The sequence below is a fragment of the Balaenoptera musculus genome, chromosome X (genome assembly GCF_009873245.2).
Source record: "Balaenoptera musculus isolate JJ_BM4_2016_0621 chromosome X, mBalMus1.pri.v3, whole genome shotgun sequence".
NCBI classification, from domain to species: domain Eukaryota; kingdom Metazoa; phylum Chordata; class Mammalia; order Artiodactyla; family Balaenopteridae; genus Balaenoptera; species Balaenoptera musculus.
The window spans coordinates 73,908,305-73,914,473 of NC_045806.1; the positions used below are offsets into that span (position 1 = coordinate 73,908,305).

The following is a 6,169-nucleotide window of genomic DNA, read 5'->3' on the forward strand; positions in this document are numbered from 1 at the left end:
ATTGTCTGCAATTTGACTACATGCTTCTAAATAAGTCTTCCACTGAGTTGATATAATTAAGTAAGAAACGAAAAAAATTAACTTATAATTAAAGGTATGATTTTTTAATGTTTTTGATGGATAGAGGAGAGGTCAGATTTTTAGTCATGTGCATTCTATTAAAAGAAGACTTTAAAGACATAATTCTGTACTTGTTGTGACATTCTGTAAAATCAGAAAATATTTCTATACTCTAGTTTAACCCTTAAGGGTCAAGTGCATGGTCAAAAGAACGTCAGTTCATGTCAATGTTAATGATATAAATGTCTCCTACTTCACTTTTTAGTGTTTTCAGGGTTTTTTTTTTTTTTTGGATTGGAGGGGAGCTTCAAATATATGCTTTATATGCATTCCAGCAAAACTTGTGTGACCAAGTGATGCACAAACATTGTTTTCCAACTGCTCAGTCTTCTTCACTTGCAAATATTCAAACACAGAGATGTAACTTGGTATCCTAAAACTACCTCAACACTTAGACATTTAGTTGCTAGTTTATTAGTGTTTTTAAAGGATCAAAAGTGTTAATTTATTAGAGAGAAATGTATTTAATTCTATAATACATCATACTTAAATTATATGAACAGTCAATAAGAGTAGAAGGAGTATGAGTGAGTAACCTTGAATTTAGCATTACAAGCATGCAATATATTTTTACTTTAATATGACTAATTCTCAGACATAATAAAAACAAACAAAACTCTCGGTAGCTGAACTAAAAGTTCAGGGTTTCAAAAATTGGCTATTTGGCTTAGAAATGGAATGTAATTGAACCTTCTGTTTCAAAGAAATGTAAAACTAATGTTGGGTGAGAAGAACCATGGCCTCTCCACTCACAACATGAGCTTAACTCTGAGTAACCAGCCACAGCAGACTATTGCTAGAGGACACTAAGAACATAAAGTGACTCCCACACAATTGACACAGGTGTCCAAGAGCCACTGAAATTTGAATGTACAGCAAAAACACCAACAAAAACCCTCCAGCACTTCAGATTTCACACAAAGAAAAGTATCAGCAGACCCACTGCTGGAAGAACTTGAAGCCTGTCGTTCAATGAAGGTAGCCATTGCAACAATAAAACCCAAACTGAGCTCAACTCTGGATAAGATTGAATCAATCTGCCCCAACCCTCCTCCTTGGATCTGCACATATGTGCACACACATACACACACTAAAGACACTAAAAGACTTGACAAATAAAAACACATTACTTTTCATTAAGTTGTTAAACAGATATACTTGTACAGCAGGATGATATGACATGTTTTTTTAACACAATAACATTTAATGTTTGAGCATATGTTATGCGAGCATACTTTTTGGCTTTTGTTCCATGTGTACTCTTGCACATGTTATGGGCAACTCTGGAATTCAGGAAGTAATATGGCACCGATACTTAGCATGTGATTAAGGTAATAGAGTATGGCAGTTATTCACAAATTTTAATAGGCATCAAAATCAGTTGAGGAGCATATTAGAAATGCAAATTGCAAAGTACTATTTCAGAAATTTAGTTTGTGTAAGCTATATGCTAAGAGTCAGGGATATGTTTTTCTCTCTCTTAACTCCAGTGTATAGAATTGTGTTTTATGCTCACTTCATGGAATACTGTCATCACAGCCCTATGTTTGTTAAAAGATAATTTTAGCAGGTTTTATTCTTCATCCTTCTCCAACTTATTTTTCCTCTCCCATAGACATACACTTTTATGTATTTGATATATGTCTTTCCAATCCATCTTGCATACCATCTCTATATTTATATCTAGACAGTAAATAAACAGATAGATCTGTGGAAATATAAAGTTTTGTTTTTATGTGTTTTTTAAATATGGTATTCTGCTTTATTTTATGTCTTACTTCTTCACTGCATATAATTCTAAAACTTATGCATGATTTATTGTGTAATTTTAGTTTAAAGTGCATTACAATCCATTGTATATACATTTCATGCATTCATTCCACTATAGATGGGCACCTAGGTTGTCTCCAACTCTCTGTTACTACAAGTTAAACTAATGAACAAACTAAAACATAGCCCCTTATGCACCTGGCAAAAGTTTATTTTATTTATTTTTTAATATATTCCCCAGTCATGGAATTGCTCAAACATAAGCATCTTCAATTTTACTAAATATTGCTATAGTGCCTCAAAACATCCACAGCAGCTTAAATTCCCACTGACTATATATGAGGGTTTATGGTTCCCCAGATTCCTACCAACATTTCAAATTATTTGATCCTCTAGTTTTGCCCTCTAATAATTCTAAGGTGACATGTTAGTGACACTTTATTTTTAATCTCTCTAATTACTGTTGAGGTTGTGAAAACTTAATAAACAAAAAACTTAATTAGAGTCAGGTGACCAGAAGGGAGAGCTCTCACACCATGTGATGATTGCAGAGCCCAACAAAAAGAAAAAAGACTCCTCTTCTTTCCTGGCAAGGACTCAGCCAATAAAAAGCCATGGACGCCTTGTAAACTATAACTCCCCCAACTTCTTATTTCTCTCTATAAAAGTGTTCTCCCTCCTTGCTCTGCAAGGACTTGCACTGACTCTATATGGTTGCAGACTCCTAAATAGCAGTTCTCTGTTGATGCAGAACAAACCCATTTTTCCTGGAGAAAAATCTTTCAGTCTATTTTTTTTATGTCAATATTTTGGTGGCCTATACGGGGACCAGAGAAGACCCTTGAAGGCTCCATGGCTGGTGAGCAAACAGGTGCAAAACCCAAAATTGGCGGCAGCGGAATGGTCAGTTGAGTCTCCCAGCCACGTCTAGGAAAAGTCGGTGTGAGGCTGTGGCGCGTGGGCTCCAGGGACAGCCGAGGCGGCGCAGTCAGTTGGAGCTTGGGTCCTAAGACCAGAGCGTCGACACCACCCAACCGGTGGGCACCTCGGGGTGAAGCTAGGCTCAGGGAGGCTCTACTGAGCACCTGGGGCTGGCGCTACGCACAGACCATGTTCCTGGTGTGCCTGACTTCCCAGCTGCTCAGGGCTGTTCCCTGGGCAGGCTGCAGTGGGCCCTGGCCTGTCTTTGGGGTGCCTGGAAGGCATGACTGCAGGCCTCGCTACAGTACACAAGCAACAGGCCCAAGTGGGGTTGCCTCCCTCCCTGGCAGGTGGGTCCACATGTAGCTTGAGAAGATGCGTGTCCCCAGGAAGATGTCCATCAGACCCCTGGAGAGCTGGCTGACCGTTCGCTACCTCCTGCCCAGACTGGACGCTGGAGCCCCAGGGACTGTGTCTCTAGCTCAACTCTATGAGTGTCCACCAGTCAGGTGGGGGAAGGGGTCGAGCAGAGTGGTAAGGAGGTCTGGGATGCACCCCAGATACAGTGCAAAAATGTGCTCAAGATCCACTGGCAGAAGTGGAATCATCACAAGTAACACAAGCTGGTCAAGAGGACCTGGTTCCTATGGCAGAAAGTCAGGGAAGGACACCTGAACCGAAAGCAGATGAAGTTGGAGAGACACCTGAGGTGCATCTGGCGGGAGGCGGGACTGAAGGAAGCCCCCAGGTTGGCAGACACCCAAGATCTACCTGAAGGGCAAATGAGCCTTGTGTGTCTCACCCCCAGCCCTGTTACTACTGATGACCCATTGTAATAAATATTCAGAGAACTCAGCTTAAAAAAAAAAACCAAAAATAACCCCCAAAATTGAACTCCAATAGCTCACTGCTTTTCTTGCCAACCTCGGAGTTTGAAGGTATGTCTTTCTACTGTGTCTGAGCTCATGCCTTCTATGCATTTGAAGCTTTCCAGGATTTATTCAGGGTCTATTTAAAGGTTTCTTTTTTTTTTTTTTTTCTGGTTAAGACTGTTCTGTATTGAAGTACTCATATGGCACTTTGGTCTGATCTAGAGATCAGACTGTTTTAACTGAAACTGGCCAGCCCCTGGCCCATTCCCTTTGGAAACAGGCTGTTTCTCCTAAAACTGGCTAGCCTTCAACCCTTTCTTTTAGGAAAAGGGGTTGTTACACAAAACTGTACCAGTTTGTCAGCATTAGGCCTATTCTTTTGGATTAGGGGTTGTCCTATGGAAATGGGCTGGAAAGCCTTTGGCCTGGCTCCTCTGAGACCAAGCTGTTTTCTTAGAACTGGTAGGTATTATGTTTGCAGGCTGTTTGAGGTACAAGCTGTTTGAATTGAGCTGTTTAAGCTGTTTGAAAATTATTCTTTTATTCTAAAGGAAATGAGATTCCAGTCATCTAAATATTTTGAGGATGCACCCCCTATAGGGCTTCCAGACAATTTTATGTTTAAAAACCATGGCCCTTCCTCATGTGCTTTCTAACTAAATGAACCAACCTGACCAAAGGCAATTTACAATACCAATGGCCATTATGGAGAACTTTCAAAATCGCCAAACTTAAGTTCCTTAAAACCAAATTGGACTACAACAGCTCAAAAGTTTCCAAAACTGAGTGACTGCTTACTTCTATTGTTATTTTGAGGTTTTCCAATATTACCAAAAGTCTATAATTCCCTTTCTGCAAAATACAATTTTAAAATTAACCGAGGCAGGGCTTCACTGGTGGTGCAGTTTTAAGAATCCACCCACCAATGCAGGGGACATGAGTTCCAGCCCTGGTACAGGAACACCGCACATGTCACACAGCAACTAAGGCCGTGTGCCACAACTACTAAGCCTGCATTCTAGAGCCTGCAAGCCACAACTACTGAGCCCACGTGCCACAACTACTAAAGCCCGCATGCCTAGAACCTGTGCTCTGCAACAAGAGAAGTCACCGCAAAGAGAAGCCCACGCACCGTGACGAAGAGTAGCCCCTGCTCGCCGCAACTAGAGAAAGCCCACGTGCAGCAACATAGACCCAACACAGCCAAAAATAATTAAATAAATAAATTTATTAAAAAATAAATAATCACTTATTAAAAAGAATAAAGTAAAATAAAATTAACTGAAGCAAACATATAAATGAAGAAAGATAGAATGGCTCTGAAAACCTCAGGCTCTTATTCCATGGCTTTTTTTGTCTCAGGCTCTGACTCTGGTACCATCTTGACTTTCTCTTTCAGTTTTTGTGGCCTAGCTCTACACCCAGCATCATCTTCCTCCTTCCCTTCCTCCTCTATACCCTTAGTTTCCCCGATACTAATTCTCTCACTAAATTTCTTTTCTCTGAAACTCTCCCCACTTCCTTTTCCTCTGACTTTATCGGAACCTGTTCCTTAAAAATTAAGCCTTCTGATGATTCAGACGCTAAACCCTTAATTTCCTATATCCCTGGTCTAAAGCTGAACTGTGAGCCATAGTCAAAGATCTTCCCAAAGTAATCAAAATCCTCACAGATTTGCTGAGGTATTTAATATAGTCATTCAAACTTATCAACCTGGTTTCTCTGACTTATATCAGCTAGTTTATATGTTTTGTATTATATACCTAATACAAAGGTCAGGGCAAGCATTGTATGAAAACCACTAATTGGAAAAATCTTGAAAGCTCTCTAGAATTACAAACAGGAAACCAGCCCACTATCTTATTATATGACCAGGCTTGAGCAATTGCTAGTTGACTTCATCAAGTAATTTCTAGGGCTTTTCCAAAGCCTGCTGATTGGAACAAAATTTGGACTTGCACACAAAAATCTGATGAACCTGTTTATGAATATTACAATCAAATTCACATTGTTTTTTAAGAAAATTCTGGTCATCCTTCAGATGCTGATTCCACCCAGGTGGTTTTTAGCTCTATGTTTATTAAAGGGCTAAACCAGGACCTTTCCTTTCTAGTAAAAAGGCCTGGGATAGAATGGGAAACTATGTCCACTCCGGATTTAGTTAATCTGACAAACCAGCTCTCTTGCACTCTAGATGAATTACCTACAAGGAAGACCACCAAAATGATTAATCTTCAACTCCAGCAAATGAAGACTCATAAACAAAACCCAAAACCTCCCAGTTTCAGCTATTATTGCAAATAGCCAGGATATTGGGACCAAGATTGTTACAAATTTAAGTGCTTTAGGCACCTTCAGCCCTCTAACCAGCCTTTCCAATGTTCTCCCAATTTTCAATGGTGTGGCTTCAAGGAACTACAGGAACACTTCCAAATCCTCCCTCTTAATTGGCTTGGAAAAATGTTACTCCAGATTGGGGATTAATC

At 39.9% G+C, this 6,169-nt stretch overlaps 1 pseudogene; it reads left to right on the top strand.

Moving 5' to 3' along the window:
- Positions 1 to 3,000: 3,000 nt before the first annotated feature.
- LOC118888244 lies at positions 3,001 to 3,597 on the top strand (annotated as a pseudogene).
- Positions 3,598 to 6,169: the final 2,572 nt, after the last annotated feature.